At 44.7% G+C, this 27,460-nt stretch overlaps 1 pseudogene across 1 annotated transcript in view; it reads left to right on the top strand.

The window, feature by feature from the left end:
• The window catches only part of LOC311237216 (GDNF family receptor alpha-2-like), a 183,003-nt pseudogene that overhangs the window by 57,510 nt on the left and 98,033 nt on the right, over positions 1-27,460 (top strand). The gene's annotated exons all lie outside the window — the stretch shown is intronic.

Raw genomic sequence — 27,460 nt, 5'->3', positions numbered from 1 at the left:
GTTTCCTATTCTACTGAATACTCTGCCACTCACAATTAGAAAGCTGAAAAGAAGAACATTAACTGTAGCAGGGGATGATTATGCCGTTGTCTCAATCTTAATCTTAATTAGCGGTATGATCATTATTGAGTCAACAGTGCTGAACAGTATAGAGAAGTGGTAGAGAGAATACAGTGGGCTGGGTGTGGGCAACACAGTCAGCTCAGTTAAATACTGAGTGCTCCATCTTGAGGGAGAGAACTAATCAATGGTAGAATTCACATTATTATTATAATTGTATTTGTATTATTAAATTTGTATATATTTTTTACCTTTTTCTATCTTTTTATACCATCCCGCAATTCTGTCATTATGCCAATTCCCTTCCTGGTTGTTGCAGGCATTGCCCTACTGTTGGTCTGGGGAGGGTGTGTAGACTACCACTTGCCTCCTCCAATACACGTGGAGTCGCCAGCCGCTTCTTTAACGCATGCAGAGGTTCATGCTAGTTCCCCCCGATCCCCTCCCTGCTGAACAGGCAACCAACCAACCAACCAACCAGTAGGAGTAGCAATTTTCAATGACCAGGACTCACACCCCACCAGGCTTCACACCCGCAAACACTGCCAATTGTGGTTGTTGTAAGGGACGACTGACCAAGCCGGAGGTACCGCTGACAATGAGTCGTTTATAGTGTATTTGTCTGTTGTATTTGTATTGTTATATGTAGTACTGTTTGCAGGACTATTTCTGTTTGTGTAAATTGTGCATCTTGTGTTGTATTTTTATTAGTATTGTATTGATATGACATTTGTACTTTGTATCGTGCAGCACTTGGTCAACCTGGGTTATTTTAAAATGTGCTCTATAAATAAACCTGACCTTGGCCTCCTCTATCCGCGTCTGTCTCGGTTGTGTGAGTCTATGGGGAACAGGACCTGCCAGTCTGATAGCAAGAGACGACCACCTGCCTCCTCTGATATAATGTGGAGTCTTGGTTGCCCCCCCCCCCCCCCCCCCCCCGCCCCTCAGCTACTTAAGAGTTCTCTATTGCAGGCCTGATGACTTCATTGCATCACACGCCAACGCTAGATAGTCAATAATTTTTTACTCTTAATAATTTATGAAATACGTTTATGTCGTGCAACATCTGCACCATCTCCTAGTATATTTGATTCACTGTAGAAATAAAACATGTAATACTACTACTAATGAATTGCTTTGCTGATACCACACAAGCCTGTGAATAAGGGGAGTTCTGGCACTTGTCTTTTTTCACTTAAAGCACTGGAGAAAATGTATGTCATGGACTGTCCTAAGACTAAATAATTAACAGGAAAAAAATAATATTTTTCTTTTCCTAATCTAGGGATATATTGAGTAGGAAATTGAGTAGTATTCCCCCTTCATAAGATCAAACAAGTGCTATGTGAATCTAAAAACATCTCTATCTGTATAATTACACAGCTACAGGAATTTGATCTGGCCCAACAGATCAGGCCCGACCCTGCAGACCCAAACCGGGACCAAACCACGGTAGCAGTTTTGCAGCAGCGCGTGGAAATTCGACTATTAACCTTTCTGTCGCGTTCGGGTCAAATCTGACCGATGTCCTACTTTCATCATAAATATTGTGTTTTACATTTGATTGTCTCAAGGTCTCATGGATATCCTCCACACTAGGCCTCATGGTATCCTCCACACTAGGCCTCATGGTATCCTCCACACTGGGCCTCATGGTATCCTCCACACTAGGCCTCATGGTATCCTCCACTAGGCCTCATGGTATCCTCCACACTAGGCCTCATGGTATCCTCCACACTGGGCCTCATGGTATCCTCCACACTAGGCCTCATGGTATCCTCCACTAGGCCTCATGGTATCCTCCACACTAGGCCTCATGGTATCCTCCACTAGGCCTCATGGTATCCTCCACACTAGGCCTCATGGTATCCTCCACTAGGCCTCATGGTATCCTCCACACTGGGCCTCATGGTATCCTCCACACTGGGCCTCATGGTATCCTCCACTAGGCCTCATGGTATCCTCCACACTAGGCCTCATGGTATCCTCCACACTGGGCCTCATGGTATCCTCCACTAGGCCTCAAGGTATCCTCCACACTAGGCATCATGGTATCCTCCACACTGGGCCTCATGGTATCCTCCACTAGGCCTCATGGTATCCTCCACACTGGGCCTCATGGTATCCTCCACTAGGCCTCATGGTATCCTCCACACTAGGCCTCATGGTATCCTCCACACTGGGCCTCATGGTATCCTCCACACTAGGCCTCATGGTATCCTCCACACTGGGCCTCATGGTATCCTCCACACTGGGCCTCATGGTATCCTCCACTAGGCCTCATGGTATCCTCCACTAGGCCTCATGGTATCCTCCACACTAGGCCTCATGGTATCCTCCACACTGGGCCTCATGGTATCCTCCACACTAGGTCTCATGGTATCCTCCACACTAGGCCTCATGGTATCCTCCACACTGGGCCTCATGGTATCCTCCACACTAGGTCTCATGGTATCCTCCACACTGGGCCTCATGGTATCCTCCACACTGGGCCTCATGGTATCCTCCACACTGGGCCTCATGGTATCCTCCACTAGGCCTCATGGTATCCTCCACACTAGGTCTCATGGTATCCTCCACACTGGGCCTCATGGTATCCTCCACACTGGGCCTCATGGTATCCTCCACACTAGGCCTCATGGTATCCTCCACACTAGGCCTCATGGTATCCTCCACACTGGGCCTTATGGTATCCTCCACACTAGGCCTCATGGTATCCTCCACACTGGGCCTCATGGTATCCTCCACACTAGGCCTCATGGTATCCTCCACACTAGGCCTCATGGTATCCTCCACACTGGGCCTCATGGTATCCTCCACACTGGGCATTTGAACATAATACAATTGCTGATCACCACTTTCATAGAATTTTTAGTGGTTCAGTTCACATGTGGTGTTCCCACCATAGGAAATTAATGGGTTGTGACCCTAGATTGTGTTCATCCATCAGATAGTACACAACCACACATCTACAATCACCACACACACACACACACACACACACACACACACACACACACACACACACACACACACACACACACACACACACACACACACACACACACACACACACACACACACCTACACACACACACACACACACACACACACACACACACACACACACACCTACACACACACACACACGCGCACACACACACACACACACACACACACACCTACACACCTACACACACACACCTACACACACACACACACACACACACACACACACACACACACACACACACACACACACACACACACACACACACACACACACACACACACACACACACACACACACACCTACACACACACCTACACACACACACACACACTGAACAATTAGGCGGCGTGTCCACAGAAAGGCGGAGCGCTTTGGATATAAAAAATATGAATGCCCAGAGCGCTTATTCTCCACTTGCACAACCTGAAAGTAGGCACTTCCGGCTGACTTCCGGTTGCCAATGGTACTTCCTGTCCCATCCAAATACATTGGTTTTAGCTACTTTTCTCCCCTTATTTAAACAACTTTGTCGTCACAGAGAGGCAATGAAACGTTTGTATTATTATAGTATAGAATGTATTTAATAAGCAAATGTTTGTCAGCAGGGTTTTGGGCTGTATTTCATGTAAAAACGTTTACTGTTAGTTTCCTTGCTCAGCCAGCATTAGCCTTCAATAGCTAACATAAGCTAGTGGTTAAACAGGCCGGATTAGCTTTGAGCTAACTATCTTTCCCGACCATGTATTCATTCCATTCTAAACATAACGTTAGTTTACAAAACATGACCTGTCTATATAACGTTGAGGAACAAATTATAAGTGTGTGGGTGTGTGTTTTGGTGAACATTGGACTGCAAACAGAAAATGCATCACAGTTAGACAGTAGCTACTGTTAGCTGCCCTTCCGGATTAGCTTTGAGCTAACTATCTTTCCCGACCCATGTATTCATTCCATTCTAAACATAACGTTAGTTTACAAAACATGACCTGTCTATATAACGTTGAGGAACAAATTATATAGACGGGTAATGTTTTGAACAACTAACGTTACGTTTAGAATGGAATGCATCGGCAAAGATCGTTAGCTCAAAGCTATTCCGGCCAGTTTATCAACTTCCTGTCATTTAGAAATATGATTTTATAGTGAAAATCATTACCAAAACGTCCGGAAAACCCTCACGGGAGCATTATAGACTGTCATACAAATGTACAAATGCTATAAGGTGGCAAGAAATGCACTATAAACAATACTTTGCGGCGTCGTTTCTTGAGGCTAATGCTGGCTAACAGAAGCTAGCACAAGAAACGACGCCGCAAAGTATTGTTTATAGTGCATTTCTTGCCACCTTATAGCATTTGTACATTTGTATGACAGTCTATAATGCTCCCGTGAGGGTTTTCCGGACGTTTTGGTAAAGATTTTCACTATAAAATCATATTTCTAAATGACAGGAAGTTGATAAACTGGCCGGAATAGCTTTGAGCTAACGATCTTTGCCGATGCATTCCATTCTAAACGTAACGTTAGTTGTTCAAAACATTACCCGTCTATATAATTTGTTCCTCAACGTTATATAGACAGGTCATGTTTTGTAAACTAACGTTATGTTTAGAATGGAATGAATACATGGGTCGGGAAAGATAGTTAGCTCAAAGCTAATCCGGCCTGTTTAACCACTAGCTTCTGTTAGCTAATGAAGGCTAATGCTGGCTGAGCAAGGAAACTAACAGTAAACGTTGTTACATGAAATACAGCCCAAAAACCCTGCTGACAAACGTTTGCTTATTAAATACATTCTATACTATAATAATACAAACGTTTCATTGCCTCTCTGTGACGACAAAGTTGTTTAAATAAGGGGAGAAAAGTAGCTAAAACCAATGTATTTGGATGGGACAGGAAGTACCATTGGCAACCGGAAGTCAGCCGGAAGTGCCTACTTTTAGGTTGTGCAAGTGGAGAATTGTTGCGCCATCTGCGTTATAGGTCGTATATACTTTAGGCCGTATATTACTGGGCTGTCAGACACCACAAGAATCAGCCTCTCCTCTGCCATGTTTGTTGATATTTTTAGTCCCGCCACTTCCTCGATTTTGATTGGTCGGTCGAAAAACGTGACATTGATGAGCGGCGCTCCTCTCCCAATGTTAAACAATTTTGTACTCGAGGCGCCCAGAGCGCTCCGCCAGAAAACGCCAGCCGGCGAGAACGCTAAAAACGCGAGGTGGCACGCTGGAAAGAGGAGCGCTCCTAGTGCGTCTTTACCGTAGAAATGAGCTGGCAGCTCAAAAAACGCTTTCTCTTTCCCGCTCTTATGTGCTTCAGATACAACGTGTATCATATCTTCTCACAGACCCCTATACTGTATGTAGCTTTATTAGTGCATTGCTCTCATTTTAAATTATTATGAGTTAAATTATGGAATAGCCTTAGTGATGGGTTAAAGTTGTGTACTTCTCAGGGGAGATTTAAAAAAGGGTCAAATAATTCAGGAGTACATGTTTTGAGTAACATTTGTACTGTGTTTTTTCTTGTACTGTGTTTTTTCTTTCAACAAATTATAGCTCGCAGCATATTTTTTTATACATACGTTTTTCTTTCTTATATTAAAATATATTTAAGAATTTGTAAAGGATAGGCAAAAATAAGCATGTGCTTCAGCCTATTCCTTTTTTTCGGTCGTTGATTTTGGATTTTGTGTGTGAGCTTGCCTTGAATATGTTTTTTTGTGATTATTTTTTATCTTTCCCTTTTGTATAAGTGTTTGATTCGTCTGTAAACAAGATCGAAAAATAAACTTCATTCATTCATTCATTTTACTCTGAACACAATGACTATAGCGCCGATCAGACTATTTTTGGCCAGAGAGGCTCTTCACCGTTTCTTTCAACCTGATGAAGAGGGGAGTGAAGTTGAACCAGAAATAGAGGATGATGTCTCAGAAATAGAAGACAACATCTTTCAACATTTTGATAAACAGGCCTGTACCGGGAGCACCAACGTATTTCATGTCTAATCTAGTTATCTTTTTAATTTTTTTTATTACTATTACTATTGTTTTTATTGCACACTCGAAGCGGGCATGGCCAACCGCATTTCACTGTATGCCCTGGTATGTATGTGATGAATAAAACTCTTGAATCTCTTGATTCTTGAGTATGGGGGGAGAAACGAACACGACACAAAGGTTAAGAACATATTACAAGCTAAAGTACATTGCAGGGTCATAATGTAACCCAAACTATATGTTAAGCCGAGGTAGCAGAGCCTGCTTGCTCCCCATCTCACTGTGGGAGCAGAGAGAGGGCTCTCTTTGTTTCTGTGTTAGACCATGGACCTGCTGTGTGTGGGCGGCTGGGCTGCTGTCCGCTGTGCTGATCTGGAGACCATGTACCTGCTGTGTGTGGGCGGCTGGGCTGCTGTCCGCTGTGCTGAACTGGAGACCATGGATCTGCTGTGTGTGGGGGCTGGGCTGCTGTCCGTGGTGCTGAACTGGAGACCATGGACCTGCTGTGTGTGTGGGCTGGGCTGCTGTCCGTGGTGCTGAACTGGAGACCATGGACCTGCTGTGTGTGGGGGCTGGGCTGCTGTCCGTGGTGCTGAACTGGAGACCATGGACCTGCTGTGTGTGGGGGCTGGGCTGCTGTCCGTGGTGCTGAACTGGAGACCATGGACCTGCTGTGTGTGGGCGGCTGGGCTGCTGTCCGTGGTGCTGAACTGGAGACCATGGACCTGCTGTGTGTGTGCGGCTGGGCTGCTGTCCGTGGTGCTGAACTGGAGACCATGGACCTGCTGTGTGTGGGGGCTGGGCTGCTGTCCGCTGTGCTGAACTGGAGACCATGGACCTGCTGTGTGTGGGCGGCTGGGCTGCTGTCTGCTGTGCTGAACTGGAGACCATGGACCTGCTGTGTGTGGGGGCTGGGCTGCTGTCCGTGGTGCTGAACCGGAGACCATGGACCTGCTGTGTGTGGGCGGCTGGGCTGCTGTCCGTGGTGCTGAACCGGAGACCATCGAAAAGTCCCATTTCTAGATCTACATTCACTTATACAAAAAGAAAAGACAAACGGATATATATATATATACATATATATAGAGATATCTCTACGGAGGGTCTCTCCATTTATTTAACCCGTTCACTACCACACTACCAAATGGTTAACCCTTTCACTGCAACAATACAGAAGGTTCACCCTTTCACTGCAACACAACAAATGGTTAACTCTTTCACAACCACACTACAGAAGGTTAACCCTTTCACTACCACACCAAATGGTTAACCCGGTTAACCGCCTGTAGTGTGGTAGTGAAAGGTTAACCTTCTGTAGTGTGGTAATGAAAGTTTAACCTGCTGTATTGTCGCAGTGCAATGTTAACCTTCTGTAGTGTGGTAGTGAAAGGTTAACCTTCTGTAGTGTGGTAGTGAAAGGGTTAACCTTCTGTAGTGTGGTAGTGAAAGGTTAACCTTCTGTAGTGTGGTAGTGAAATGTTAACCTTATGTAGTGTGGTAGTGAAAGGGTTAACCGTCTGTAGTGTGGTAGTGAAATGTTAACCTTCTGTATTGTCGCAGTGAAAGGGTTAACCTTATGTAGTGTGGTAGTGAAAGGGTAAACTATGCAGTGTGGTCATGAACGGGTTAACCTTCTGTAGTGTGGTAGTGAAAGGGTTAACCTTCTGTAGTGTGGTAGTGAAAGGTTAACGACAGGTTATGTATATAACCTAGTTATATGAGTACTGGCTAAGCGTCCCGCTCTTAAGCCATACCGAGATATACCTCATATCATGTACCTATTGTACTCCATCAACGAATAAAAACCAAAATACACCCACCACCTGCCAGGCCCCGCCCCTTTATGGCGTACTATAAAGTACTTAAAAGTGGGACGCGATGCCAATACGAAATATAACCTGCTGTAGTGTGGTAGTGAAAGGTTAACCTTCTGTAGTGTGGTAGTGAAAGGTTAACCTTCTGTAGTGTGGTAGTGAAAGGTTAACCTTCTGTAGTGTGGTAGTGAAAGGGTAAACTATGCAGTAGACACACCGTGTTGTCGGTTTTAACACAATGTGTTCCATTTGAGCAGACTTTGCCACTAATAATAAATTACTCTGAAACTCTATTTACACAGCAAGACTTTGTATGCACTTTGTGCGTGTGTGCGTGTGTGTGTGTGTGTGTGTGTGTGTGTGTGTGTGTGTGTGTGTGTGTGTGTGTGTGTGTGTGTGTGATTGCATGGATGTGTGTGCGTTTCAGTGTGGGTGTGTGTGTGTGCATGCATGTGTGTGTATGAGCGTGTGTATGAGTGCATATATTACACACCCTGCATAAGGTTGATGTACATAAGTAAATAAGTACATGTAAAAGAGAAACAGCAGGATGATGTTGCTTGGTTTGATCAGGGAACGGAGGACTCCAGGCACATCTCCTAGCAACACAGTGCTCAGAGTTCTACAGTATATTATATGGAGGAATTAACAACATCCAGATCAAGTGAATAAATACATCTTTTGTGAAGATGATGATTTATTCATTCATATTAAATTAATTAATCAAATGAAATAATTGTGTGTGTCATTAAAAGGTTACTGGGTGTAAATGTATCTGCTGCCACAGTGTATGTCTGTTGTCAGTGCAGTCTGCTGTACCAGGGGAAACTACATAGTGTCAAAGATGCAATCAGATTCGATTAGATTAGATTAGATTAGATGTATTGTTAGTATACAGCACAAGTACAGTACAACGGAAATTTATTTGCCATCCAACCAGAGTGCAAATGTAACAGTAAAGTGCAATAGTAATATACAATGTACTGGTGATTAAACCGGGTATGAACTATAGAAAGTAGTGCTACTGAGTATCTAGTAGATGTATGTACAGAGTTGTAATATAATATGTACAGTGATACATGTATAAAGACAGTATGGTAGTAGTCATACTTGCCAGCAGTGTAACTAGTAACAGTAGGTAAGGGATATGTACAGATATAGTATCTACAGATATGTAAAATGGATTATGTGCAGGCATGTACAGACAGATATATACTGGTGGATATATACTGTATATATATATATACGGTGAGAATATATATACTGTTATAATGTGGGCTACTTTTCATTCAGGCAGTCAGACCTTCACCTGCAGTGTCCTATGAGGCTCCTACTTAGGTAGTATAATGAGTAACAGCTGTGTGTTGCATTGGACCTGTATTGCATTTGACAGCTTGAAATAAACATCACAAACGAGCATTCGGACTGGACCTTTACATTATTACATTGGCGACGAGGATAAACTAAACTTGGAGTTTAGCCGAACGTTAGAAAATGATGACGTATGAGTTTGATCAGGAAACAGATGATTGGCAGCAGTACGTGTAACGTCTGGAATTCTACTTTGTGGCCAACAAGATCACAGATGCAGGACAAAAGCGAGCCATATTCCTGAGTGCATGTGGAGGAAAAGTCTATGTAGGGCTGGGCGATATAACGATAACGATGATTATCGTGATATATTTTAATAATGGATATCAAAAAAAATATATATCGGAAAAAATAAATCGAATATATATATATATATATTTTTTTTATTATTATTTTGTGACCTGCAACAGGGCAGACTTTTCTTTCTTGCCTGCAACTTAAAGTAATGGCGTTGCTTGTCCAAATGACAATACTGACCAAATTGAGATTTATTTTTCTCTTGTCCATTTATTTTGTTTGCTTTCTAATTTAAAATACAGTTTGAAACTGTCTGTACACAGTAGGCTATGTGTGCTAGCAGAGCTAGACTCCAGTCACGAGTCACTGCACATGTGCGGTGGTTTGTCCACCAAAAAAGCGCCAAAAGATAGAAAAGAAACTAGCAGAGCCAGAACTGATAAACTCCCCTGGAGCCACAGCCAGCAGAGAAGCCGGTTTACTTTCGCTTTCAAACCAGCTGCAGCCTGAGAACTGGAGTGTGAGGGGATGTAACACTAAAGATGGCGGCAACGACAAAGAATTGCTGCAAAAATTATACTTATAACAATATCGATAATATCGAATATCGAGTGATATGATTTTGTTATCGATATCGTTATCGCAATATCATTTTTGGCCATATTGCCCAGCCCTAAGTCTACGCTATGCTGCACGATTTGTGTCTGCCGGGTAAGCCAGGAGATTCTGACTTGACAGGGCTATTGAAACTTTTGAGTGATCACTTCACACCTAAACCCAGTGCCATTGTGGAGCGTTTTAAGTTTCATTCGAAAACGAGACAGCAAGGACATTCTGTGGGTTTGGCGCTACATTAAATTACATGATTCGAGACAGACTGGTGTGCGGGATTAATGACAATCACATTCAAAGGCTTCTGTTATCAGAAACGGATGACCGACTCACGTTGGCCAGGGCTAATGAGTTAGCAATCACAATGGAAACAGCGGCTAAAGATATAGCGGAGCTGCAGCAAACGGCAGTGGAGGGACCCATTCATAAAGTACAACTACAACCTGTAGCACCGGCACGGAGACCACCGTCGGCAGGATGTTACAGATGTGGAGGAAATCACAGGCCGGCGGATTGCCGATTCATAGATGCAGTTTGCCACAACGGCCAAAGGCGAGGACATTTGGCTAGAAAATGCCGCAGTTCAGACAGCCCAGACAAAACCGGGGAAATGGACTGGGTGCAACCCACATACTGGAGTATGAGGAGGAGGATTATACACACAATCTGTATCATCTGGATGATGGAGAGAGAGTGGAGCCATACAGAGAGCAAGTGTCGGTAAATGGAAATGACATTGACTTTGAAGTAGACACTGGTGCAGGTATGACTTTTCTTAATGAGGAAACCTACACTAAGATGGGAGGGGGGCCACTCCATCAAACAAAAATAAAACTGTACACATACACCAGAGACCGAGTAGGAGTGTTAGGCAAGATGCATGCACAAGTCACCTACAAAGGGCAGACCAAGACATTGGCATTGCTGGTGGTAGAAGGGGAGGGGCCTAATCTGATGGGGAGAAATTGGCTCAAAGCTATGCGGCTAGACTGGAGAGCCATTTTCAGACTACAGATAGGTCAGCAGCAGGAGTTAAATGCTCTGCTAGCACACCATGAGGATGTTTTTAAAGGCGAGCTGGGCACTTTAGTAGGGGCTACAGCCAAGATATATGTGGACCCAGAAGCCAAGCCACTGTATTTAAAGCCAGGCCATTACCCTATGCTCTCAAAGAGAAAGTGGAGACAGAGTTGGTCAGATTGGAGAGGGCAGGCATAATTGAGCCTGTGGATTTTTCAGAGTGGGCAGCTCCCATAGTGCCCATACTAAAACCAGACAAGACAACCCGAATATGAGGGGAAATTGGACATGTCACAGGCCTATCAACAGCTCCCACTGAATGAAGAATCTAAGAAATTCACAACGATAAACACCCACCGGGGTCTGTATCAGTACACCAGGCTACCCTATGGTGTGTCATCAGCACCAGGCATATTCCAGCGCACCATGGATAACCTACTACAAGGCCTTCCCCAGGTGGTGGTGAGAATATATGATATTCTGGTGACCGGTGACGACGATGCCAGCCATCTACACAACTTAGAGGTAGTGCTGAAGAGACTCTCAGCTGCAGGACTGCGTCTGAGGAGAGACACATGTGTGTTCATGGTACCAGAGGTTGTTTACCTGGGTTACCGAATTAACCACAAAGGGATTCAACCAGTGGCTGACAAGGTACAGGCCATTGTAAATGCCCCACAGCCGACTGACCAGACAAAATCTTTCCTGGGCTAAACTATTATCACAGGTTCCTGCCAAATGTGTCTACCATATTGGAGCCACTACACAAGCTTTTGAGAAAAGAGACCCCATGGAGATGGGAAAAATGTCAGACCCAGGCATTTGAGGATGCAAAAAAGTGCCTCCAGTTACACGAAAGAAGAAGAAGACAAAGCCGCTCTACTTGGCTTGTGATGCATCACCTTATGGCGTCGGAGCAGTATTATCACACCGGTTTCCAGACGGCTCCAACAGGCCAATCGGACACATGTCACGGTCACTGTCATCAGCAGAACGGGAATATTCACAGCTAGAGAAAGAGGCGCCGTCTATCATTTTTGGTCTTAAAAAATTCCACCAGTATCTGTTTGGAAAACACTGCACTATTGCGACTAGTGATCACAAACCACTACTAGGCCTTTTGGGAGAGAGTAAGGGCATCCCACAACTCGCGGCAGCCAGAATGCAAAGATGGGCATTCATTTTTGCCGCCTATGAGTACACCATGGAGTATAAGGAGGGCTAAAAAAACGGGAATGCAGACGCACGGAGCAGACTCCCACTGCCCATAAAGCCCAGAAATATACCACAGGAGGAAGAGGTGGTGCTGCTTATGGAGCATATGAATGGTACACCACTGCAGGTAAAACACATCCGAGACTGGACTCGTCGGGACCCTATCCTGTCCAGAGTCCACCAGTGGCTGCTGCAGGGCTCCTGGCCCTCACAGAGCACCGACCCAGAAATACGGCCTTACACGAGACGACAACATGAACTGAGTGTGGAGGACGGGTTCATCCTGTGGGGAAGTAGAGTGATAATACCACCACAAGGAAGACAGACTATGATCAAGGAGCTTCATGAGGCTCATCCAGGGGTCTCAAGAATGAAAACATGTGTGGTGGCCAAACATGGATGCAGATTTAGAGTCAGCAGTGCACAGATGTCATGCATGTCAGTTGAACCAAGCCGTCCCAGCAGCAGCACCTTTACACCCAGTGGCCAGACCAACCTTGGATGAGGCTGCATGTGGATTTTTGTGGGCCAGTATATGGAAAGACAGCCTTATTGTATGCTATCATACATATTTATGGGTTATATGCAGGTGTATAAGTAAGTATATAGAAGGATTTATATGCACTCTCACGGTAGACTCATAAAAACACAAACACACACACAAATACATGAATGCATGGGCATGGTCCCATTGGGAGTCTTAGCTATGTTCCACCCCTTCCAATTGAAAAAGGCCCCACCCGCACTGACTAAACAAACACACCTTGGGTTGACAAAACAACAGTGTGCAAATGCTTGAAAAGGCACATCACCAACAGGGAAGGATGTTCACTAGGAAAGGCTCTCACCTTTGTAGAAGAAACCTCCCTCCTATAGCTGACCTCGACTAGTCGAATAGTCAACTAATCGATCGAAAGGAGCCGTAGTCGACTGCCAACCTCTTAGTCAAATGCAAAAAAATAATTATAATATATTTTTTTTTATAAAAAAATAATTGGTATCATTCTTTCCAAAAGCAAAGAGGCCTAGAAGTGTGGCTAACGCTAATGGCACGCATACCAGCGAGGCTAACTGCCTAAGAAAACGGGCACCCGTCTAATGAACACACTAGACAAATATCAAGATGTATCCATCAGTGGACCAATTGCATGCTTTTGCAGAGGACAAGAAGCCTCCAGTTGACTCCTTCAGACATTAAGCACCCCTCACAGCCCAAATGGAATGAAAAAATTAAAAATATATATATATATTTTTAAATAATTGTATTTTATTTATTTATTATTTATCGACTATCTGCACATTTTGGCCAATCAAAGTTGACTATACAAGTCCTTAGTCGGGGACAGGCCTCCTGCCTCCCAACACAAACCTAGGGCTAAATCCACAAAGAATGGATTGCACGGAGCAAGTTGCACCCTTACTTAAAATTCATTATGAATTGAAAATGCGGGACCCTGATGTAAACAAGACGAAAGTCTTGCTCTGGTCTGCATCCCCTTAACAATTGTATGTATTGAGCCGTACTGTATTGTACCCATTCTGCAATCTGTTAATACAATTTTAATTCAATCAATCACAGCGCAGATTGATTGATTGAATGAACATTTTATTAACATATTGCAGAATGGGTACAATACAATACGGCTCAATACACACAATTGTTAAGGGGATGCAGACCAGAGCAAGACTTTAGTCTTGTTTACATCAGGGTCCCCCATCTTCAATTCATAATGAATTGTAAGTAAGGGTGCAACTTGCTCCGTGCAATCCATTCTTTGTGGATCTAGCCCCTAGTAATGGAAATATCCAGGGTCTGGTTGAGCTGCGTCACAGTGAGTTTGTCACAGTGGTGAGGTTCCCGCCTGATGTGCAAAATCTTCATTTAAATTGGCTTGCTATTGTGATTTCGGGGTGCGGTAGAATAATGCATTATATCTACAGACGCTTCATCATTTGCTTTCTCGTTGGGTATATACTAGGGATGCTCGATATTGGCTTTTTTACCGATACCGATATACCGATATTGTCCAACTCTTAATTTCCGATACCGATATTTTCCGATATCACATTTTAATGCCGATATCGGCCGATAATATCGGTAGACCGATAATATCGGACATCCCTAGTATATACTGTATGGCATGCTGTCACTGTAGCATTACGCAGATTTTCTCTTGCGTGTGCACAGACCCGCTCTCTCCTGATTGGCTTGTACACCTCCATTTGAGAAACAATAGTTTAGCTTGTCTGTGTGAGAGAGAGAGCAATTATACATCAGAGAGAGAGAGGGAGAAAGAGAAAAAGAGAGAGAGAGAGAGAGAAAGAGAGAGAGAGAGAGTGAGAGAGATACAGAGAGAGAGGGAGAGAGATACAGAGAGACAGAGAGTGAGTGACTGTGTCCTATAGAGAGAGAGAGAGAGAGAGAGAGAGAGAGAGAGAGAGAGAGAGAGAGAGAGACAGAGAGACAGAGAGAGAGAGAGTGAGAGACGGAGTGAGAGAGAGATACAGAGAGAGAGGGAGAGAGATACAGAGAGACAGAGAGTGAGTGACTGTGTCCTATAGAGAGAGAGAGAGCAATTATACATCAGAGAGAGATAGAGAATTAGTATGCAAAAGGTATGTTTCAGTTCATGTCCAAGGCCTGCTTTCCCTTCTCCTTGTGGGGGTGGGGCGTTGTTAGGATGAGATAAGGGGCCCCATATTTGATCTTGAAACGGGCCCCCTGAACCTTAAGGCCACCCATGGGTCACTTGCATACACACACACACACACACACACACGTGCATGCGCACACGCACACATTGAAAGGATCCATATCTAATTATTCTTGACTTCAAAGACAAGTGATGACAGCTAACAGCAGTGGCTCTAAAGCAGCGGTTCTCAACAGGGGTTCCGCGGCACACAGGGGTTCCGCGGAGAGCTGTCAGGGGTTCCGCGAGATGCCTGGCAATGTTCTTTAAAAATATAGAATGACAACAGTCTTATTTTAAAAATCCTATAGCGGGTCTCATTTATGCCCACGCGCAGCTCCAGCTATAATAACTAGGCTCCGAAAGCTAGCAACATTAAGGTCATTATGATACTCTTATTTTGAAAATCCGTGGTGTCGTGACTCATATCCGCTACAGCACACAGCCAATAGGATGCATCTCAGGCAGGCTGAGCAGTGAGCAGTAGCGTCTCTCAGCTCAGCAGTAGTAGTAGCGTCTGGATCTGGAACGCGGACATTGAAACACAGCAAGGGTAGTGTTTTTGCGACCCAAAACAAATCCCTGCTGTTTTATTCCGCAACGGGTCAAATGCATATAACATGCTTTGCAATCCTTGCCATTCCTTTATGACCACGTTGTGTTTAAGACCGGAATTAATGTCCCGTTACCATAAGCTAACAACAAGCTAAAAGCCCTGTTCAGAGCGACAGAGAACAGCAGGGTGGGGACTTAGTTGGAAGGATGACTGGGGGGGGGGGGGGGGGGCATTCTCCCTCTATGTGTGTGCGTTTGAAAAGATGATGAAGTCAGACTACTATATTATATTGATAGTAAATGTACTGAGGGTGGACAGACAGATTATGTTGATATTTAAACATAAAAAATACAATACATAATAAATGTATCCATGATCATCATGCAACATAAAACAATTGCAGGAACGGTTTGGGAGAGGAAGGTGTTTTAGGTTGCGTGTTCCAAAAAATTTACTTAAAGTTTAAAGCTCAATATATCAAAACGTGGCACTTTATAGTGAACAGGAACTTTATAGTGAATCCAAATTCTTTTTGGATTACAGAAAATTATCCCTAAAGTGCTATCTGTTGCAGCTGCACTGTTTTCCATGAAAATACCATATTTGGATAAGTTTGACCATTTCTAAAAATCTGAAAATCATTATTTAATAAAACACAGAAAAGTATCACCAAGTTACTCTGGATAAAAAAAACTTTACAGACAACATTGAGACAAAGCTTCCTGACACATCTCCATCCAAACTCTTGGAAGAACTCATTGAAATCTCATCTGATACCACCTGGAGAGCTAGTTTCAGAGTGTGGTGCTGAGTACCAAGTATCTCATGATGCTGCAGTTAAGGTGTTGATACCATTCAGCCCCACATATCTGTGTGAAGCTGGCTTTTCATCCATGACAGCTCTGAAAACAAAATATAGGGCCAAGTTGAGCCTTGATGATGACATGCGTGTTGCCTTGTCAAAGATCTCCCCACGTATTGACCGTATTATTAGCCAGCAGCAGCGGACCTCGCATTGAGCTAGAAATGTCCACTGAGTGAACAAGTGCTTATTTTCTGTATTTATTTATATTTTTTGAGAAATGGTAACTTGGTGATCCTTTTCTGTATTTAAAAAAAATACATGATTTTCTGTTTTTGAGAAATTGTCAAACTTATCCAAATATGCTATTTTTATGGAGAACAGTGCAGCTGCAACAGATAGCACTTTAGTGATCCTTTTCTGTATTTAAAAAAAAAACTTTTGTCATCAGATTCAGACAACTTTATTGATCCTGCGTGGGGCAATTCATATTTGCAGATTCACCAACAAGCAACAAAGACAAATAAACAACAAAACATCTCAACGACAGTACGGCAAATAAAGAGTCATTGTATCATCATTGTAGCAAAAAAGACAGGACCGGGAAAGTCTTTATCGTATGTAGGGGTGCCCTGGAATATTTTATTGAACACAGGGGTGCCTTGGCAGCAGAAAGGTTGAGAACCCCTGCTCTAAAGGACACAGTCACTCACTCTCTGTCTCTCTGTATCTCTCTCTCTGTCTCCCTGTATCTCTCTCTCTTTGTCTCTCTGTATCTCTCTCTGTCTCTCTGTATCTCTCTGTCTCTCTGTATCTCTCTCTGTCTCCCTGTATCTCTCTCTGTCTCTCTGTATCTCTCTCTGTCTCCCTGTATCTCTCTATCTTTGTCTCTCTGTATCTATCTCTGTCTCTCTGTATCTCTCTCTCTGTCTCCCTGTATCTCTCTCTCTGTCTCCCTGTATCTCTCTCTGTCTCTCTGTATCTCTCTCTCTCTCTCTCTCTCTCTCTCTCTCTCTCTCTCTCTCTCTCTCTCTCTCTCTCTCTCTCTCTCTCTCTCTCTCTCTCTCTCTCTCTCTCTCTCTCTCTCTCTCTCTCTCTCTATCTCTCTCTCTCTCTCTCTCTATCTCTCTCTCTCTCTCTCTAACTCTCTATATCTATATCTATCTCTCTCTATATATATATGTATCTTCCTGTTTCACACATTATGGCTATGGCCTCTGCAGAGACAGTCAGGGCTGCACATCTGGAGAGCAAGCATGGGATATATCAATCAAACACACACACACACACACACACACACACACACACACACACACACACACACACACACACACACACACACACACACACACACACACACACACACACACACACACACACACACAGAATAATAATTATATTCCTGTCTACATAATGACCTTGTTTTCACTGCATCTTGAAAAGAGATTTTTACTGCAGCAGTTATGGAACAATTTAAATGATTAACCTACTGTAACTCCAGAAGTACCATATTATTAACCTTTCTGATTATCCTGTTCAAAACCAAGACACAACAGTTTTGCTGTACTGTATAGCACAGTACAAAAAGAACAAGGGTTAGTATTAATGTTTAAAATGATAATTATCATTATGATGTTAGTTTGATTACTGCATTTTTAAAAGAACACGCCAACATTTTGGGAAATTAGCTTACCATCTTCTCCAGAGAGAGACAAGGATATATATACCAGTGTCCTCTCTGTGTGTTCAGTAGAAAGCTATCTGGCTGCATGTTAGCCTAGCTTAGCACAATGAATGGAAGCGGACATGACCGGTTAGCCTTCCGGGAAGAGGTGTCAGTTGAACAATGCCTAGGCCAGGGGTGGGCAACCCGCGGCTCTTTAGCCACTCTGCTGTGGCTCCCTGTTGCTTTTCTCACCTCTTATTTTGGAGATCGAGGTGATACTGTGACAGTGAAATAAAATATTTTTAAATTTATTTTATAAATTTTCCACAAATAAGGGAAGGACTCTGTGAATCTGGATCTTCAGATGCTTCCACAAATGTTCAATTGGGTTTAAGTCAGGTGATTGACTGGGCCATTCCAACAAGTTGATTTTCTTTCTCTGAAACCAACTGCGAGTTTCCTTTGCTGTATGCTTTGGATCGTTGTCCTGCTGGAAGGTCCGCCCACGTCTCATCCTCAGCATCCCGGTGGATGGCAGCAGGTTCCTCTCAATAATTTATCTGCACATGGCTCCATTCATTGTTCCTTCAATGATATGAAGCCTGCCAGTACCAGGAGAGGAGAAGCAGCCCCACACCATCATACTTCTACCTCCAAACTTCACTGTTGGTATAGTGTTATTCGGGTAATGTGCAGTGCCATTTTTCCTCCAAACATGGTGTGTTGTGTGACAGCCAGAAAGTAACAATTTGGTCTCATCTGACCAGAGTACATGCTCTCAGTAGTTCACTGGCTTGTGCCTTTTCTTCAGTAGTGGAGTCTTGCGGGCTGAGCGAGCACAGAGGCCATGGTGGTGGAGTGCATTGCCTATGGTCCTTTCTGTCACAGTTGTACCTGCTGCCTCCAAGTCTTTCTGGAGCTCTTTCCTAGTGGTCCATGGCTCTCTGGCTACTCTTCTAAGTATCCTTCTGACTCCCTGATCAGAAGTTTAGCGAGGAGCTCCTGTGCATGGCCGGTTGATGATGGAGTGATGTTGCTTCCACTTATGGATAATGCCCCCAATGGTGCTTACTGGAAGATTCTGAAGTTGTGAAATACGTCTTTAGCCAATTCTATTTTCATGATTTGCAACAATCTGTTTGTGAAGGTCTTGAGAGCTCTTTGCTTTTACCCATCATTTGATGTTTCTTGTGTGGCACCTTGGTAACAAAAACATTTTTTATAGCCCATCAATATATTCTAACCCAGTTGACATTATTAGCACAGATAGGAGGTAGAGTTACCTCCTAATTAGTTTTGGTTTTCAGCTAGTTCCTTGCCTTTCCTTCCTGTGGTCTACTGCTTTTTCTTAGTGTGTCCAATACTTTTTTCCTGTTTCATTCCACTTTATTACACATAACTTTATTTACATATGGACTTTAATGTTTAGATTTTTTGTCTGGATTTCCTGAGTTAATACCAAAGTGTGGTGCAAATTTCGCTTGAATACGCTCATTGGAAATACATTTACTGAACAAAATGTTGATGTGTTCAATACTTATTTCCCCCACTGTATATCATAAATGTCATGATTAGATTAGATTAGATGATTAGATTCGATTTTTATATCTGTATATCTGCATGTTGTGTATGTCATAAATGTCATTATGAATTGAAAATGGGGGACCCTGATGTAAACAAGACGAAAGTCTTTCTCTGGTCTGCATCCCCTTAACAATTGTGTGTATTGAGTTGTACTGTACTGTACCCATTCTGCAATCTGTTAATTAAAATGTTCAATCCATCAATCAATCAGTCTTTTTTCTCCTCTCCATACGAGATTGAGGTTTTCCTTTGTTATAACAGGTAAAAACAGCAATAAAATGTCAACCATTTTCTTTTTGTTGTTTTATAATTTCATAAATGCAACAAATACAACTATAATAAATCGCAAATTATTTTGGGTATGCAATCGTCAGGGGTTTTATGCTAAATGTGGGGTATGCTTGGGGATAACTATATATAAAACGTTATACAATGTGTTAACTTAATTTTAAGGGTAAATAGATTTTGCGGCTCCAGTTACATTTAATTGTGTGGGAGGGGGGGAATAACTCTTTTGATAAGTAAAGGTTGCTGACCCCTGTTGGCCTTGGCTAACCGGTCATGTCCGCACATGCAGCCAGATAGCTTTCTACTGAACGCACAGAGAGGAAACTGGTATCTATCTTCTTGTCTCTCTCTCGGGAGTGTCCTTTAAATGTCACGGTTTCAGCATGAATACGGTCCAGCAAATTATAACCAACAGCTAACACAGCATGCGTTCTGTTCTGTCAAAATTCACACTAATTTAGTCTGAGCACCACCCACTAGATACAGAGAGAGCACCACCCACTAGATACAGAGAGAGCACCACCCACTAGATACAGAGAGCACCACCTACTAGATACAGAGAGCACCACCCACTAGATACAGAGAGAGCACCACCCACTAGATACAGAGAGCACCACCTACTAGATACAGAGAGCACCACCTACTAGATACAGAGAGAGCACCGCCTACTAGATACAGAGAGAGCACCACCTACTAGATACAGAGAGAGCACCACCTACTAGATACAGAGAGCACCACCTACTAGATACAGAGAGAGCACCACCCACTAGATACAGAGAGAGCACCACCTACTAGATACAGAGAGAGCACCACCTACTAGATACAGAGAGAGCACCACCCACTAGATACAGAGAGCACCACCTACTAGATACAGAGAGCACCACCTACTAGATACAGAGAGAGCACCACCTACTAGATACAGAGAGAGGACCACCTACTAGATACAGAGAGAGCACCACCTACTAGATACAGAGAGAGCACCACCTACTAGATACAGAGAGCACCACCTACTAGATACAGAGAGCACCACCTACTAGATACAGAGAGCACCACCTACTAGATACAGAGAGAGCACCACCTACTAGATACAGAGAGAGCACCGCCTACTAGATACAGAGAGAGCACCACCTACTAGATACAGAGAGAGCACCACCTACTAGATACAGAGAGCACCACCTACTAGATACAGAGAGAGCACCACCCACTAGATACAGAGAGAGCACCACCCACTAGATACAGAGAGAGCACCACCTACTAGATACAGAGAGCACCACCTACTAGATACAGAGAGAGCACCACCTACTAGATACAGAGAGCACCACCCACTAGATACAGAGAGAGCACCGCCCACTAGATACAGAGAGAGCACCACCCACTAGATACAGAGAGAGCACCACCCACTAGATACAGAGAGAGCACCACCCACTAGATACAGAGAGCACCACCTACTAGATACAGAGAGCACCACCCACTAGATACAGAGAGCACCACCTACTAGATACAGAGAGAGCACCACCTACTAGATACAGAGAGAGCACCACCTACTAGATACAGAGAACACCACCTACTAGATATAAAGAGCACCACCTACTAGATACAGAGAGCACCACCTACTAGATACAGAGAGAGCACCACCTACTAGATACAGAGAGCACCACCTACTAGATACAGAGGGAGCACCAACCCACTAGATACAGAGAGAGCACCACCCACTAGATACAGAGAGCACCACCTACTAGATACAGAGAGAGCACCACCTACTAGATACAGAGAGAGCACCACCTACTAGATACAGAGAGCACCACCTACTAGATACAGAGAGCACCACCTACTAGATACAGAGAGAGCACCACCCACTAGATACAGAGAGAGCACCACCTACTAGATACAGAGAGAGCACCACCCACTAGATACAGAGAGAGCACCACATACTAGATACAGAGAGCACCACCCACTAGATACAGAGAGAGCACCACCTACTAGATACAGAGAGAGCACCACCCACTAGATACAGAGAGAGCACCACCTACTAGATACAGAGAGAGCACCACCCACTAGATACAGAGAGAGCACCACCTACTAGATACAGAGAGCACCACCCACTAGATACAGAGAGAGCACCACCCACTAGATACAGAGAGAGCACCACCTACTAGATACAGAGAGCACCACCCACTAGATACAGAGAGAGCACCACCTAATAGATACAGAGAGCACCACCCACTAGATACAGAGAGAGCACCACCTACTAGATACAGAGAGCACCACCTACTAGATACAGAGAGAGCACCACCTACTAGATACAGAGAGAGCACCACCCACTAGATACAGAGAGAGCACCACCTACTAGATACAGAGAGAGCACCACCTACTAGATACAGAGAGCACCACCTACTAGATACAGAGAGAGCACCACCTACTAGATACAGAGAGAGCACCACCTATTAGATACAGAGAGAGCACCACCCACTAGATACAGAGAGAGCACCACCTACTAGATACAGAGAGAGCACCACCTACTAGATACAGAGAGAGCACCACCCACTAGATACAGAGAGAGCACCACCTACTAGATACAGAGAGCACCACCCACTAGATACAGAGAGAGCACCACCCACTAGATACAGAGAGAGCACCACCCACTAGATACAGAGAGCACCACCTACTAGATACAGAGAGAGCACCACCTACTAGATACAGAGAGAGCACCACCTACTAGATACAGAGAGCACCACCTACTAGATACAGAGAGAGCACCACCTACTATATACAGAGAGAGCACCACCTACTTGATACAGAGAGAGCACCACCTACTAGATACAGAGAGAGCACCACCCACTAGATACAGAGAGAGCACCACCTACTAGATACAGAGAGCACCACCTACTAGATACAGAGAGAGCACCACCTACTAGATACAGAGAGAGCACCACCTACTAGATACAGAGAGAGCACCACCCACTAGATACAGAGAGCACCACCCACTAGATACAGAGAGCACCACCTACTAGATACAGAGAGAGCACCACCTACTAGATACAGAGAGAGCACCACCCACTAGATACAGAGAGCACCACCTACTAGATACAGAGAGAGCACCACCTACTAGATACAGAGAGAGCACCACCTACTAGATACAGAGAGCACCACCTACTAGATACAGAGAGAGCACCACCTACTATATACAGAGAGAGCACCACCTACTTGATACAGAGAGAGCACCACCTACTAGATACAGAGAGCACCACCTACTAGATACAGAGAGAGCACCACCTACTAGATACAGAGAGAGCACCACCTGCTAGATACAGAGAGAGCACCACCCACTAGATACAGAGAGCACCACCTACTAGATACAGAGAGCACCACCTACTAGATACAGAGAGAGCACCACCTACTAGATACAGAGAGAGCACCACCTACTAGATACAGAGAGAGCACCACCCACTAGATACAGAGAGAGCACCACCTACTAGATACAGAGAGCACCACCTACTAGATACAGAGAGAGCACCACCTACTAGATACAGAGAGAGCACCACCTACTAGATACAGAGAGCACCACCTACTAGATACAGAGAGAGCACCACCTACTAGATACAGAGAGCACCACCTACTAGATACAGAGAGCACCACCTACTAGATACAGAGAGAGCACCACCTACTAGATACAGAGAGAGCACCACCTACTAGATACAGAGAGCACCACCTACTAGATACAGAGAGAGCACCACCTACTAGATACAGAGAGCACCACCTACTAGATACAGAGAGAGCACCACCTACTAGATACAGAGAGAGCACCACCTACTAGATACAGAGAGCACCACCCACTAGATACAGAGAGCACCACCTACTAGATACAGAGAGCACCACCTACTAGATACAGAGAGAGCACCACCTACTAGATACAGAGAGAGCACCACCTACTAGATACAGAGAGAGCACCACCTACTAGATACAGAGAGAGCACCACCCACTAGATACAGAGAGAGCACCACCCACTAGATACAGAGAGAGCACCACCTACTAGATACAGAGAGAGCACCACCTACTAGATACAGAGAGAGCACCACCTACTAGATACAGAGAGAGCACCACCTACTAGATACAGAGAGAGCACCACCTACTAGATACAGAGAGAGCACCACCTACTAGATACAGAGAGCACCACCCACTAGATACAGAGAGAGCACCACCTACTAGATACAGAGAGCAACACCCACTAGATACAGAGAGAGCACCACCCACTAGATACAGAGAGAGCACCACCTACTAGATACAGAGAGAGCACCACCTACTAGATACAGAGAGCACCACCCACTAGATACAGAGAGAGCACCACCTACTAGATACAGAGAGAGCACCACCTACTAGATACAGAGAGCACCACCTACTAGATACAGAGAGCACCACCTACTAGATACAGAGAGCACCACCCACTAGATACAGAGAGAGCACCACCTACTAGATACAGAGAGGGCACCACCTACTAGATACAGAGAGAGCACCACCTACTAGATACAGAGAGCACCACCTACTAGATACAGAGAGAGCACCACCTACTAGATACAGAGAGAGCACCACCTACTAGATACAGAGAGAGCACCACCTACTAGATACAGAGAGAGCACCACCCACTAGATACAGAGAGAGCACCACCTACTAGATACAGAGAGAGCACCACCTACTAGATACAGAGAGAGCACCACCTACTAGATACAGAGAGAGCACCACCTACTAGATACAGAGAGCACCACCCACTAGATACAGAGAGAGCACCACCTACTAGATACAGAGAGCACCACCCACTAGATACAGAGAGAGCACCACCTACTAGATACAGAGAGAGCACCACCTACTAGATACAGAGAGAGCACCACCCACTAGATACAGAGAGAGCACCACCTACTAGATACAGAGAGAGCACCACCCACTAGATACAGAGAGAGCACCACCTACTAGATACAGAGAGAGCACCACCCACTAGATACAGAGAGAGCACCACCCACTAGATACAGAGAGAGCACCACCCACTAGATACAGAGAGAGCACCACCTAATAGATACAGAGAGAGCACCACCTACTAGATACAGAGAGAGCACCACCTACTAGATACAGAGAGCACCACCTACTAGATACAGAGAGCACCACCTACTAGATACAGAGAGAGCACCACCTACTAGATACAAAGAGAGCACCACCTACTAGATACAAAGAGAGCACCACCTACTAGATACAGAGAGAGCACCACCTACTAGATACAGAGAGAGCACCACCTACTAGATACAGAGAGAGCACCACCTACTAGATACAAAGAGAGCACCACCTACTAGATACAGAGAGAGCACCACCTACTAGATACAGAGAGCACCACCTACTAGATACAGAGAGCACCACCTACTAGATACAGAGAGAGCACCACCTACTAGATACAGAGAGAGCACCACTTACTAGATACAGAGAGAGCACCACCCACTAGATACAGAGAGAGCACCACCCACTAGATACAGAGAGCACCACCTACTAGATACAGAGAGCACCACCTACTAGATACAGAGAGAGCACCACCTACTAGATACAGAGAGAGCACCACTTACTAGATACAGAGATAGCACCACCTACTAGATACAGAGAGCACCACCTACTAGATACAGAGAGAGCACCACCTACTAGATACAGAGAGAGCACCACTTACTAGATACAGAGAGAGCACCACCCACTAGATACAGAGAGAGCACCACCCACTAGATACAGATAGAGCACCACCTACTAGATACAGAGAGAGCACCACTTACTAGATACAGAGAGAGCACCACCCACTAGATACAGAGAGCACCACCCACTAGATACAGAGAGAGCACCACCCACTAGATACAGAGAGAGCACCACCTACTAGATACAGAGAGAGCACCACCTACTAGATACAGATAGAGCACCACCTACTAGATACAGAGAGAGCACCACCTACTAGATACAGAGAGAGCACCACCTACTAGATACAGAGAGAGCACCACCTACTAGATACAGAGAGAGCACCACCTACTAGATACAGAGAGAGCACCACCTACTAGATACAGAGAGCACCACCTACTAGATACAGAGAGAGCACCACCTACTAGATACAGAGAGAGCACCACCTACTAGATACAGAGAGAGCACCACCTACTAGATACAGAGAGAGCACCACCCACTAGATACAGAGAGAGCACCACCTACTAGATACAGAGAGCACCACCTACTAGATACAGAGAGCACCACCTACTAGATACAGAAAGCACCACCTACTAGATACAGAGAGAGCACCACCTACTAGATACAGAGAGAGCACCACCTACTAGATACAGAGAGAGCACCACCTACTAGATACAGAGAGAGCACCACCTACTAGATACAGAGAGAGCACCACCTACTAGATACAGAGAGCACCACCTACTAGATACAGAGAGAGCACCACCTACTAGATACAGAGAGCACCACCCACTAGATACAGAGAGCACCACCCACTAGATACAGAGAGAGCACCACCTACTAGATGCAGAGAGAGCACCACCTACTGGATACAGAGAGAGCACCACCTACTAGATACAGAGAGAGCACCACCTACTAGATACAGAGAGAGCACCACCTACTAGATACAGAGAACACCACCTACTAGATACAGAGAGAGCACCACCTACTAGATACAGAGAGCACCACCTACTAGATACAGAGAGAGCACCACCTACTAGATACAGAGAGAGCACCACTTACTAGATACAGAGAGAGCACCACCTACTAGATACAGAGAGAGCACCACCCACTAGATACAGAGAGCACCACCTACTAGATACAGAGAGAGCACCACCTACTAGATACAGAGAGAGCACCACCCACTAGATACAGAGAGAGCACCACCTACTAGATACAGAGAGAGCACCACCTACTAGATACAGAGAGAGCACCACCTACTAGATACAGAGAGAGCACCACCTACTAGATACAGAGAGAGCACCACCTACTAGATACAGAGAGAGCACCACCTACTAGATACAGAGATAGCACCACCTACTAGATACAGAGAGAGCACCACCTATTAGATACAGAGATAGCACCACCTACTAGATACAGAGAGCACCACCTACTAGATACAGAGAGAGCACCACCTACTAGATACAGAGAGCACCACCTACTAGATACAGAGAGAGCACCACCCACTAGATACAGAGAGAGCACCACCTACTAGATACAGAGATAGCACCACCTATTAGATACAGAGATAGCACCACCTACTAGATACAGAGAGCACCACCTACTAGATACAGAGAGAGCACCACCCACTAGATACAGAGAGCACCACCTACTAGATACAGAGAGAGCACCACCTACTAGATACAGATAGAGCACCACCCACTAGATACAGAGAGAGCACCACCTACTAGATACAGAGAGAGCACCACCTACTAGATACAGAGAGAGCACCACCTACTAGATACAGAGAGCACCACCTACTAGATACAGAGAGAGCACCACCTACTAG

This window comes from Notolepis coatsorum (genome assembly GCF_963971535.1).
Source record: "Notolepis coatsorum genome assembly, chromosome: 11".
NCBI classification, from domain to species: domain Eukaryota; kingdom Metazoa; phylum Chordata; class Actinopteri; order Aulopiformes; family Paralepididae; genus Notolepis; species Notolepis coatsorum.
Note: the sequence above shows the minus strand (reverse complement) of the source record. Positions and strands in the feature narration are given on the sequence as shown.